This window comes from Varroa destructor, unplaced genomic scaffold (genome assembly GCF_002443255.2).
Source record: "Varroa destructor unplaced genomic scaffold, Vdes_3.0 BEIS01000002.1, whole genome shotgun sequence".
NCBI classification, from domain to species: Eukaryota; Metazoa; Arthropoda; class Arachnida; order Mesostigmata; family Varroidae; genus Varroa; species Varroa destructor.
This window is the reverse complement of record NW_019211455.1, coordinates 26,229,692-26,242,006: the sequence shown is the minus strand read 5'-3', so window position 1 is coordinate 26,242,006 and position 12,315 is coordinate 26,229,692. Positions and strand designations below refer to the sequence as shown.

General features: G+C 45.5%; 1 protein-coding gene across 4 annotated transcripts in view; it reads left to right on the top strand.

Annotated features, from left to right (window-relative positions):
- The window catches only part of dve (SATB1_N and homeodomain domain-containing protein dve), a 135,498-nt gene that overhangs the window by 3,487 nt on the left and 119,696 nt on the right, over nt 1-12,315 (top strand). The window lies entirely within an intron of this gene.

Genomic DNA, 12,315 nt, shown 5'->3' with positions numbered 1-12,315 from the left:
TTAGCTACATTTAACGCCTGTCTGTTTATATACAATAATACCTAGTGACAGCTTTTCGGGCATGTCACTGTATGTGGGAACGTATATTGTTTGTAGCTCCGAGCACGCTTATCGTGCTCACCCAAAATGTCAATTCAATTTTAGTAGTCTCAAGACTTCTTTAAAGATCAAACGCATCGATGAAGTTTCGTGTACACTCGGGAATAAGATGGGGCCTTTCTGCCTATTGCCCTTATACTTACTGTTAACGCTGTTACCGCCATCATTTAAACCAGATTTAGATTCTGGTCGGGGCTTCTCGTGGAAACCCCTTCAAGTGTGAACTGTTTGATGTTCCGCTCATTAAGCATCGTAATGAACAATTTTAATTAACTGAATAGTTTTAAACAAGTTTAAGTTTTTTGTTTCGATAACTTTTATGTCTCAAAATATTTTGAATCGCTTAACTTGCAAATGGTAATCCGCAACGTATAGTTTTTATACACACACTATGCTCTAGTGAACAAATATTCCGCTCATTTTTTGTTGGGGCACTTGGTGATAAGGGCATGAAAAGCATTGAGTCTGTTCACATATTACGTGTCATAACTAGCCTTTACGTGGTTAGCCGTGCTCTTATCAATACCTTAGGCGCAATACATTGCAATTCTAGTGTGTGTGTATATATATATATCCTGTCGGCTCGATCAGCATGCGCCTTACTATCCAGGATCACTCTCCTCTGTTATCTCCGGATAATATATATATATATAGATAAATGGATAGATAGACATACGTGTGTATGTTCATTTGGTAGGTTGTTAAGCGCTAATTCGGTGGCCATCACGTCTCGAACGGAAGGGGCGGGGCCGTTTTGAGGCGGCTTCAGCAGAATCGCGGTGTTCGGCGGTGCCTGTAGTGTCGGCTGGCGGCACCGTCTGCGGGCAATTGCGGGAAAGCAAACTGCCGCTACACTATAGCGTATATAGACGACATTGTCATAAGCGGCGTCGACGGCGCGCACCAGCTGCGGGCAGTTGTAGCCAATCGTTGTTGCTGTTGTTGTTGTTTTGACTGTAACAGCAGACGCAGCGGCGGAAGCAGCAGCGCTGGCACCAGTTGAACGAACGTTCACCGATAAAGCACCAAATTCGCGCATCGGGCGCATCCATTTGGCGTTATCATCTTTCGTTCAACGTTCTTGCTACCGAAGGTCACACACGGCTGTCGTTGGTGCCATTGCAGTTCTTAGTGTAGCAGAGCGGCGGCGGCGGCGGCGGCGGCGGCGGCGGCAGCAGGTGAACGGGCAACAACGACGATTTCGACAAAAACTTGGAAATTGCCCCAGGAACGAAGAAAACTTTCGGACTTTTTCCAACGGTGTTTTAGCTTAGCGTTTGTTGTCCATGTTGCCACTTTTAGCGATAACGATGTTGATTGTGATGGTGATTGCGGTAATAACGGCGATGACGTTGTTGGTCTGGTTTTCTGTTGTTACTACTAGAAACAGAATATCTATTTTGGAACTAGACATATCTCAGATTTTTTGTACAATGTTTGTTACGAAGGTCTGACTTCATTATTGAGAGAAATCAACTCCGTGCGTGATATTGCTTCTAAAGAGAGATGGGGATGACTCGCATTGTACCGCCATTTTGAGTTATTTAGGTTGTGCAGAGGTTTGTACAGCTCTAGCATATGTATATACTGTATTTGGGGCATCAACCCCGAACGGATCTGTCCTTTATCAGAGTTCAAACGCGCTTGATGATGGTTATCCTTTATGCACTATTCAAATAATTTCCCTCCATCAATAAGAAGAGTCTGTACCATCTACCGAGTTGGTAATTTTAATTGTTGCTTATACTTGTTTCTGTCATTTTTTGCGGATGAAACTGCAGCGATCGGTCACCTTGTGCACATACCCTATGGGCATATGCGGTCTGTCTGCCTTTCTGCATCTATAACCTCGATTGCCCGCACTCTTTCTCGCCATTGAATCTTTCATTCTACTCGACTGACATGAGCGGAACGGGTCATAGAGAACAGTGCAAGCTGCCGAAAAGCACTTTAATGATGGTTATCATAGACTGTTTTGTAGCATGACAAGAAAGCAGACCAAATCAGATGAATCCGAAAGTCAATCTTTTTAAGCCAATGGCAGCTGCGGTGACAGAGTGAGAAAAGCCAATCGTTAACTCTGAGCCATCCGACAATTCCTGCAGCATCCTCTCACAGCCTGCTGATCCGCTGCTATTGCTAACTTCTGAAATAATCCACCCTATCGTTCCTACTCGAGATCGGTGAATCGTCCTGTATGTTACGCTTCTCATCCTCAAATGACGAAGGCCGGGCGACTTGTTCTATCCGTCCGGCCTCAAACCGACCGGTTAGCGTCATCTACCCAAGCATCCAGTGGACCTAAATGCCCTTGGTGACTCCATGCTATTATTAGATGCGAACAAGTGGGTCGCACAGTGGTTATAATAATACAATACGCAATTGTACCTACGCTGGCGACGGCGTAGCTAGCTGGGTTCCAATACGTGCAGCCAAACAGGGCCAGGCAAAGCGACAACTCAAATCACCATCGGAGAGATTTCAATGCTAGCTGGCTAAAGGTATAGTTTACAATTAGCCCCTTCTTGGAAGACAAATCTCAATAGCTTTAGTCCGCGACGCATCCCCCGGTAGAGAAGCTATACAATATACAGAATAGAGAGGGTGCGTCAGTTGAGCCGAGCTACATGAGTGTTCTCGGTAGGGTGTACTATACATACATACATACAAAATATACTGTTTAGACGTTTACTTCCATATCATGAGTCGCAGTTGCACAGCGGGTAAGAATATGCCATAGAAACACGGCTAGTTTCGACAAAGCTGGTTAGCAGAGGCTGCTGACGGCTGACCTCGCGCTAGCATTTACGTGAATTCAATTTGTGGCTGTCACATGTTAACTATATCCATAGTAAACTATCCGTTGCCCTCGGCCGGCTATAGTGTCTTAATAAAAGAACACAATTCATTGTTGAGCCATGGTTCTGTTGCGCAATCTAGGGTTCAGCTTGTGGTATCTAACTGGGGAAATATAATATGATTCTGCCTTTTTAAATTGAAAGCACCAGAGGGAACAGCCTTAACGTATTACGCTAACACAACTACACTAACAAGTGTTAGGCGACGGTGCTGCAACAATAGGACAAGATGCCCTGTTGTCACCTTCGTCTACCTAGCTTCTTCTAATCTCTCACAACCGTGTTCAGAGACGATTTGCTCGTTCTCAGTCAATCTTATCCTATCAGGTATATATATACGAACGTTGAGGATTACAGTATTTTTCGAATGAGGACTCAAACTACGCAACTTTTTTTACTTGGCTGCCTAATGCTTCCAGCGCTACAATGCAGGGTGGTACGTTTCAATTAGAGAAAACCTTGGTGAGTTGTCCGTCATAATGAGCACTTGCTTACCCGGTATTCCTGGCAGCAGACGAAAGTCCAGTCTTTCTGGAACAAATCAACAGATCCGTTATGGCAAACAATAATATGTCATTTTTGGGATTTGAGCGAAAACCAGCCGCTATCTACTATCGTTCCGCGCTGAACGAGTCCTTACCAAAATTAAAAACCTTCTTTTTTGCCCGCCAACGTTACTACCAGCTTTCAAAGCCATTTTGGATACACTTAGGTCTTTTATACAAAAATGTATTGTAGTTGGAGAAAGGAGAGTATCAGTTGCCACTTGGATCATGCAGATCAGCTCTAACGATTAGTCTTTCTTTTTAAATTTTTGAGCTTTTTTCCCATTGCATTCCCACTGGGACTTACTGCTCTTCTTGAGCCTTTGGCCTGCAAAACATCAGCCCTGAATATAATTTCATTGTAATTTACTGTATTTAGCTTATTTGAGAGACACCTGAACAGGTTTGTGCCTACCTATATCGCTTGGGCACCATTACTCTCAAAGAGTTATTGGTAGATTAAGGAAGGAATATTTCGTTAGGGGTTTAGGTTAGGTTAGGTCCCGAATTGAAGCTGATATCGCGGTGGATGGGGGTTATATTCGATAGTTACGACCTTCAGGAATGGCTTTTCTAGGATTTTTGGTTAGACACAGCCCTAAAACAAAATATAAGCAATATTTGACATTTAAAAGCGCCGCCCTGTACTCGATAACGTTCTCAGATGCGTTCACTTGTCGACACAAGGCGACACCTCCAAAGCATGGGAAAGAACCCGCAGAAGATAGCTTTTTTGGAAGATCTAGCACAAGCTAAGTAGTGCATTAACAAAAGGATCTTCCGCAGGCTACAGCTGAAAGCCCTTTGCCCCTATCGGGCATCGGCGACATCGGCAAAATCTGGACAGTCAGCGACATCGCTGAAAACAACAGCTGATAGCTATTATACGTGGAATAGTATATTACTATTATTGCTGTGGCTTCTGTACTACGGCAATAGGCGACGGTTGTTCGAAGATTTCGTTTTCGAATTGTATTTGTTGTCGGACCGGCTCCGCTCGCTTGGCCATCGTTTGGCCTTCTAGTAGTTGTAAAGAAGAGTCGGTTCATGCTCCATGGATTCGCCAGTGCTAGAAGAACTCTGTCAGCACTTCGTCCACGATGACTATTGCAGCTCGCGCTGCGTGCTCGTGAACGACTGTAGGTACGCCACAGTCGAAGGCACAAAAAAAAGAAGAGTCAAGTATTGCTTACTGATCTGACCACAATTGGCTTTACTTTTGAGCCGAAAAGGCCACTTTTGTTCTGTTATTGCAGCCGCTGTCGCCATTGGCTCAACTTTTATCAATTGTTCTTCGTGTCGGCTGATCCTTGCTAGCCGATGATAATCATTAGCATCATTGGCGGCCTATGGCAGGAAACAGGAGACAGATTGGCCGTGTAACGGCCAAGGATGGACATCTTCATCTCTAGACGTTTGCTGTTGGTACTCAGCTCTCAACGGCAGCTGCGATACCTTTTTGATTTGCACGTGCGTCGCGTTTCTTTGCATCTTTACACCCATCGTATCCTTGACGCGTTTGTTCATCGTAGTCGCTTTTTTTTTGTTCTTGTTGTTGCCGTCATTGAAGGTAACCAAGTTAACGCGTCGTCGCTATAGCCGCGGTTTGGATACATAGTAACGCTTAATCCGCTACGTATAGTCCTGCTCGCTATTCGTAATGTAGGCGCCCCATGTTACGATACGCGCAGCCACTGCGGCCACTTGAGTGGGTGAGTGCTGATGAGTCAACAACGACGAGCTCTGCCCCGGAGCGACCGCGATCAATTCTTGATACTTTTAGTTGACTTCAATTTTGCACCATGATTTGGTGTCATTTACTTGATCGCGTTCGAAACTCATCGATGCTTTTGCATCTGTGCCTCTTGAAAACGGACCCCGCCGCACACGCTGACGTGAGAGTTGCCAGTAATTGACTGAAGTACCGGTTTGAGTGATTTGCTGTGCATACGGTTCTGTCGTTCTTGTTCTTACGAGAACAAAGGCACCAACTTGTTTTTCATTATGGCGAATGAATTGCTCGAAACGAGCCTATTCGTTATCCGTCGGGAGCATCGCACGTTCTGTATTAAATGTCCTGTTGTTTAGGTGTCGCCCCTGTATACGCTTGAGTCTTGAGCAGAGGCCGTGCAGTATTATATTTGCCCACATTAGCTGCACATTGCACTGATATATGCGATTGCGCATATAATTAATTTTACATATACACGCACACACACATTGATATTGTTATTTGGCATAGGACCGATTTGAAACATTCCGCGAGTCGGAGTGTTTCCTAAAAATCTCTGCTGTGTAGTAGATTGCAAGGAAGGTTACCTCTTTCACCCTCTGGACGAAGATCGCCACTGACGGACTCGCAGAAAGCGTTCGGCGAATTTAGTCCGAAAGAGTAGCGTAGCAGACAACTAGGAAACCCAAATGAGCGAAACGGGTGAGACAGATATATATTACTTAGTAGCTAAACTGCGCGAGCAGCTTTCGTTAATCGAGAGCGGTCGATCGGCCAGTCGCTCCTTAGCATGTTTGACGCGGAGGATGCTCTCTAGAACACCGTGCCCCTGCGGGCGGCGCGAACTTATGATGGTGTCGTTGTTGTTGTTGTTATTGTTGTTGTTGTTGTTGCTATGAAGAAAAAGAAGAAATTGTAAAACCACGGAAATTGTTTACCATGAACGACTGCTGGTAACCCTTCCTCGACTCTTTTCGGATGCCAGTAGAGATTCGACAGCAGCGCACGACCAGCGAAGATGGAAGCATCACTTACTCGCTTCCTACTAATCATCAGATCGATGGGAAAGTGGCATTGTGTTAAGACTATGTATTATAAAAAGCTGTGAACGAACGGCTGGCATTACAATGAACAGCAAACGCACAGCGGTGAAGGAACCCGAGCCGTCTGTAGGAAAGAAAAGCTGAGAAGAGTCCACCCATACGACGGCGAGATCAAGCAAGTTGTTCTCTTCTAAAGTAGCCATATTGATTGTAGACGCTATACATCGACTGATAGGGTAAGCAACGGGCCAGCTTCTGCTCTGTTGACAAAACATATGCACAATACGGGTTGCACCCTCGGCAAAAAATAGGGACAGTGCCGACAACTGCTATTGAACGCATGTTGTACGCAACGAGCAGGACAATTATCGCTATCAGAGTCGATCATAACAGCGCCAGCAACAACAGTAATAACAACAGCAACGGAGATGACAGGCAATGTCGTAGATGAATTTCTGATCTCGCTGCCTTATTTACGACGCTTAACGGCTACCGGTGCCAGCAGTGACGGCGTCGAACGATAGGAATATTATCGTTTCGCCCAATTAACTTTTGGGCTTCTTCGATGTGCCATCAGCGCCACATCAGTTCATACATTCGCACACATGTACAAACACACACGCATACAAACACAGCCACCATCAGTATTAACAAAGTACATACGATAGAAACCTGCAGAAGCGGCCACAGTGGTCCTAGCGACGGCGGTGACGACGACGACGACGACGACAACCGAAACAAGTGTACATGATCATAGCAAGCATTGTATATATTTGTGTATAGTAGCAAGCAATATAGTAAAACATCAGCAGTATCAGTAGATTTAGCAACAGCATTTACGATCCGACCCGTTCGTTCGAGCGACGAACGGGGCATAATTGCCACAGCACGCAACATCGCACGAGCACAGCATAATAGCACAACATAGTACTATACCGCAGGGTCTCGTCCTCAACCCCTCCCCCTCTCTCTAGCGCCCGATGGTGGTAATTTTGTCGCAATTTGTAAAGAATTTATCGCCACCTGCTTGTTGCAATGCCACTAATGCTGTTGTGCCGCCGTCGCTGCCGATGATAATGTTGATCCAAATACAGAAGCCGATAAGAGACACGATAACGAAGCCGCTACTCCCGATTAAGTTCTGCTTGAACATCATCGTTATAATCATTAGCATCATCACCATCCTGATCATAGTCTTCTTCCCGACGCTGTTGCTTCGTCTTCTCGAACATGCGCTACTGAGGCGACGCGTCCAGAAACAGGCTGTAGAGCAGGCTGACACTAGCGACCCATCGAAGTGCCACACAGTGGCCAATCTACGTGTAGATACACCCATTTTGACGATGATGGTGACGATCATAGCAACAACAAAAAATCTTCGTGACTCCTTTCCTCCTCATAGAACACGGACAATATTATGTTCTAGGCTAAGAGCCCTCGTGTAACTGTGCATGCGTTATGTCTCATTTATAAGATTATAAATGAGCTGATCGTTCGTTTGTCTATTTCCGGGAAAAGGTGGGGTCATTGATAAGGAATTATATAAAACATTGTCGCTTTTTTTCGTCTTGTTTCACGTGCAAGTTCCATGATGAATTAGTAGCCGATCAAACTGGTCAGGCCCACCAGCCTTAACGGGCCTAAAGCCAATAAGCGAACGATAAACAAGGGCTACAGCCGTAATCGCTCAGTGTGGCCAGTGACGGCTGCCAACATCGAACGCCAGGAGGTTCTATGATATGCGTTAACACTTAGAGACGCCGATAAAAGCATGGACATTGTTAAACTGTAATAGAAAATTAGAATACTGCCGAACATTTTTGTCTACGGTGAATCTAACGGCTCTCAGAAGGGATTTCGTAATATACTTTAACGTAGACTACTGATAATATAGGTAGCGGTTAGCTTCATAGGATTGGCTTGGTTCTCTTTTTGCCTCGAGTCAAGCTAGAGAGCGTTACGTACAGAACGCTGGCAAGAAACGAGTGAGGGCAGCGCATATTGAAGTTCACCCAAGTGTCGCCTCTGTAACGTCGACGGTAGTCTGACCAGCTTTTCTGTCCACCCTGCGTGTTCTTGCCAATGAAGTTCCTGGCGTCTTATGTTCTTCCCTCGCTCAGCCGTCCGTCGTATTAGCGAAGTTATTGACGCTTCGCTAATACGACACCAGCCTGTGTCTCAACTTCATACTACTTTATCGGTACTATCTTGCACTACTAGCTTTATATATGCAAGATTCAGAAGTAAACGTGGCAAAGTGCAGACTACCGTCATCCTTGCCTTGACAATTGCCGCACCAGGTAACAGAAATAGCGAAATTGCAGTGTCAGTTTTGACGATATTATTTCAACTAATGCCTGTTGTTTCATTAGTCCTTATACGCAGTTACTGAGATACAGGGGTGACACGCAGATGAACCCGAACTGGCCCAAACCTGAGACCTATTTCGGACTACGATGGTACTAATCGTTCCTTTGTATTACTGGACATTCTATTGTGTTTTTCTTGTTCATCATCATTAGCATTATTATAATCAACATTGCCGCGATCGTGCTTCTCCCCTGCTTGTCTGCTAAATTTATTATGCCAATCTAGTTACTAGTGCTCGTATTAGAAGAGGCACACGTTATTGTGTTTGTTACCAGTTACAGGTTAAGCGGAGCGAGGTTCCCGACAGCAACTGTCAGGGTATTGCCGGGGGTAATACTTTAATGGCGTGCGATTTAATCAATCATTGATGCTCAGAAAATGTCGTGTTGAATTGTACATCGCTGTTGCCGTTTTCAGCATCTCTAGCTAAGCGTTCAAAATGTATCGGATTGAGGAACCGTTGTCCGAAATGGACGGTTTGTGCTAGGAGCGGGTGACAAATAACGCGGCTATATGTCTTCGTGAAATATCAAATCAGTCCTATCAGTAGTAATGATCGCGAAAAGTGGCAACGGCTTTGATCTCTATTTATTTTTGTCTGCCTTTGCCCTTCCCTGTGACTCTCAGGTATCTGTAATTATCACACTGGCCATTATTACTCTGCTCATTATACCGTCGGCATGGCTTACAGCCGATCGACGCCGTACTCGTCCGAAGACGGGCACCGCTTGTCGATGATCCGTCTTCAAAAAAGTTTCGTCAACGAGTCGTTAGCTGCGTTGCAAACCGTCTGACCGACGTTCGATCTCAACCGTAGCAGCTTTCTTGTTAACCGTAGCGATCTGTGGTCAGCAGGTAATCGGCTCTGGGCGCTGTGCACCTCATTCACGTGAGAAATGCATGTCGTGCATCCTATAGAAAAGTGTCTTGGACGTCTTCTTCACCAGCCACTCCACACGCTCTCTCTGGCAAACCACGGAAGCACAAATCACGACTTCCATTACCTCTCGTTTGGCTGACGTCCGTTGGACTCACCGCGTTACCGTGTGAAGTGACTAGCAGAAGCAGCAGCGGTTGTCTGATCTCCACAGATTCAGCACAGCATGAGTACGCAATGATTACGGTTATGCTTGTGTTTACGCCGATGACTGAAGGCAACCCTTCAGCGAAATGGTCCACTAATGATGACTAGTGCTATGTTGAAAGTAGCACGCAGCTGCCTGTACTCGTTTTATTACATGCGATCAGTAACACGGGGTCTAAGCCTGAACCGCTGGAGCTAAGAACAACAAGCTTGAAATAGTTTGTATATATGTACAAGTATATAAATACAAACCGTCTATTGGGTCTATTTGAGCTATTATCTATAATAATATTTTGTATGATAAATAGATACAGACGTTCAGTCAAGAAACAGTCACCAATCAGAAACACAACTTCTCGGCTGCATGGCGCTTTCCATCTTTGCGGGTCTTCTGAAGTGCCTTCTGGCCTGCAGATATGTTGTGATGGAAGCCCCCGCCACTGTCCTTCTGTGTTTCAATGTGAAGGCCAAACACTAGCTCGAGGGTTGCCCTACAAGCTAAGGGGACGAACGAATCTCACCGAATGTATTTCCGAGAGATCGCGGAGAATGGACTATTGGGAAGCCGAACGAACTAAGGCCTGCCTTCACAATTGGCACATTTATTACCAATGACGAGATTAAACATTGCTCATCTAATACTATCGACTTGACAAAGCTGACTCGTCGTTGACAAGAATTGCCTGTTGTCAGTTAAAGCGCGCGAAACAATCCGATCCTCGTATACAATTGACCATAGTAAAATCAAATAGATCAAATCTGGCAGGCGCGAAAAGAGGCGGACAAATCTAGTTACAATAGCATAAAGTCGTTGTTGATGGAGATCGTTGAGTTATAGAAACGCACCATTATTATTATTATGTAACTTTATGATGGCATTACATACGATGCTATAAAGTAGTCCAAATCAAGTTTCGTAGATTGTTTAACTTGTTCATCAGTCTTTGCGCAATAAGTATGACCTTCCGCTTTCCAGCCTGTTTCTGACGTGATATCGTACGAGATTTCTTCGTTCTATTGTACTAGGCGAATGAAATTGACCGAAGGTTTTTCAGTCTTTTCCAAATTTCTCCATCCTGACTTCCTCTCGTTTATCTAAATTCGTAAAATCATAATGATACCAACAGTAGGCTAGATCTAGTTCGCTTTAAGTGAGGCTTTCTAGCGTCTTCGCCGATTTCCGCCGTTCTTCGCATCGTTTCTACTGCCGCCGCCGCCGCCGCCGCCGCCGCCGCCACCGCCACCGCCGCTTATATTTTTATCGCTGAGTGCTAATGCTAATTCTGCTGACGGCCCATTGTTTTTAGCGTCGTTGTGACGAGGCTGCCTTTACTGTTGCCGTCGGTAGAGATGCAAATAATGAAAACGGCGATGATAGTGATGTTCAGTACAAGAGATTCGGAGCAGTTGGAATCGTAGCAGCGGCTATGTGGCAGTTTTCCCCAGCGGCTCTGAGAGAGACAGACAAAAGCGGAGAATGATAAAAAGTGAGGGGTTGGTAAGCAACTGACCACGTTAGCCGGTGAGCGTATTAAGCTGCTCATGGCTATATGGATATCTGGGTAGCTAGCAGTCGCGACCGCTTCTACCGCTGGCGTTGTCCATCTAATTTACATGACAAAGAACGCGAATTAACGCCAACGACAGATACAGAGCTAACATCAACTTTAACACCAATTGCAGTTACCAGAACCGTGACTGCTACCGCACCAGTTGCCAAGTCAGAAACTTTAGCGGCTTGAAATAGTGGCACAAGCAGCAGCGGCGGCGCCGTCACAACTGGTAGCTACCCGCAGCGTCAAAATCAACAGCTTTGTTGATCTTTCCCATCGGGGCAACATGGCAACAACAACCTCACCATCAACATTCCCATCAATTGCCTTCATCATCATCATGCCCATCTCATCTGGTTGTTGTAATTTTAGTTGGATAGTCGTCGGCAGTTGTCGGTAGTGGCAGTTTCAACGGCGGGGTTCGGCGTTTTATGAAACTTCTGTCTTTACCAAGGTCGCAACTTGAATTCGCTCCGCAACGACGCTGACGACAACGCGGTGGCAAAGCGATGTGGCAGCGCCTGATGGCCGATGGCAGACGGCTCACGCTTGCTACTTCTGCTGCCTGCGCTTCAGACCCCCGCTGCATCAGCTACTATGTATACTGTCGATACTGGTCCGGCCCTAAAACCACTTACTGCTTGCACTAGAATATGACGCTTGCTAACGCCAGCGAGGCGTCTGCTCAGGTAACGATAGTGCCTTCGCGCTAGTTCAGTGGTGAAGTTATGTACAACCACTACTAGCAGCTACCAAGCGTAGACCATACGCACAACCATCAAACAATATAAGCCAATACAAATCGCTAGCTGTTGAGTCTGCAAAGCGACCAAAGGCATGGGGAGGGAACAGGAGGGGCTAATAGATTGGCTCTACTGTGGAAACCGTCCATATTCATATCCGATTTTGATCGGACCAGCGATCTGATTTGCGCGACTCTGATGGGTAGCACCGTTAATGTATTATAGTGGCACTTGTAACAGCGACGGAAGGCAAGGATACTTGTTTGTTATATATATATGTATGTATGT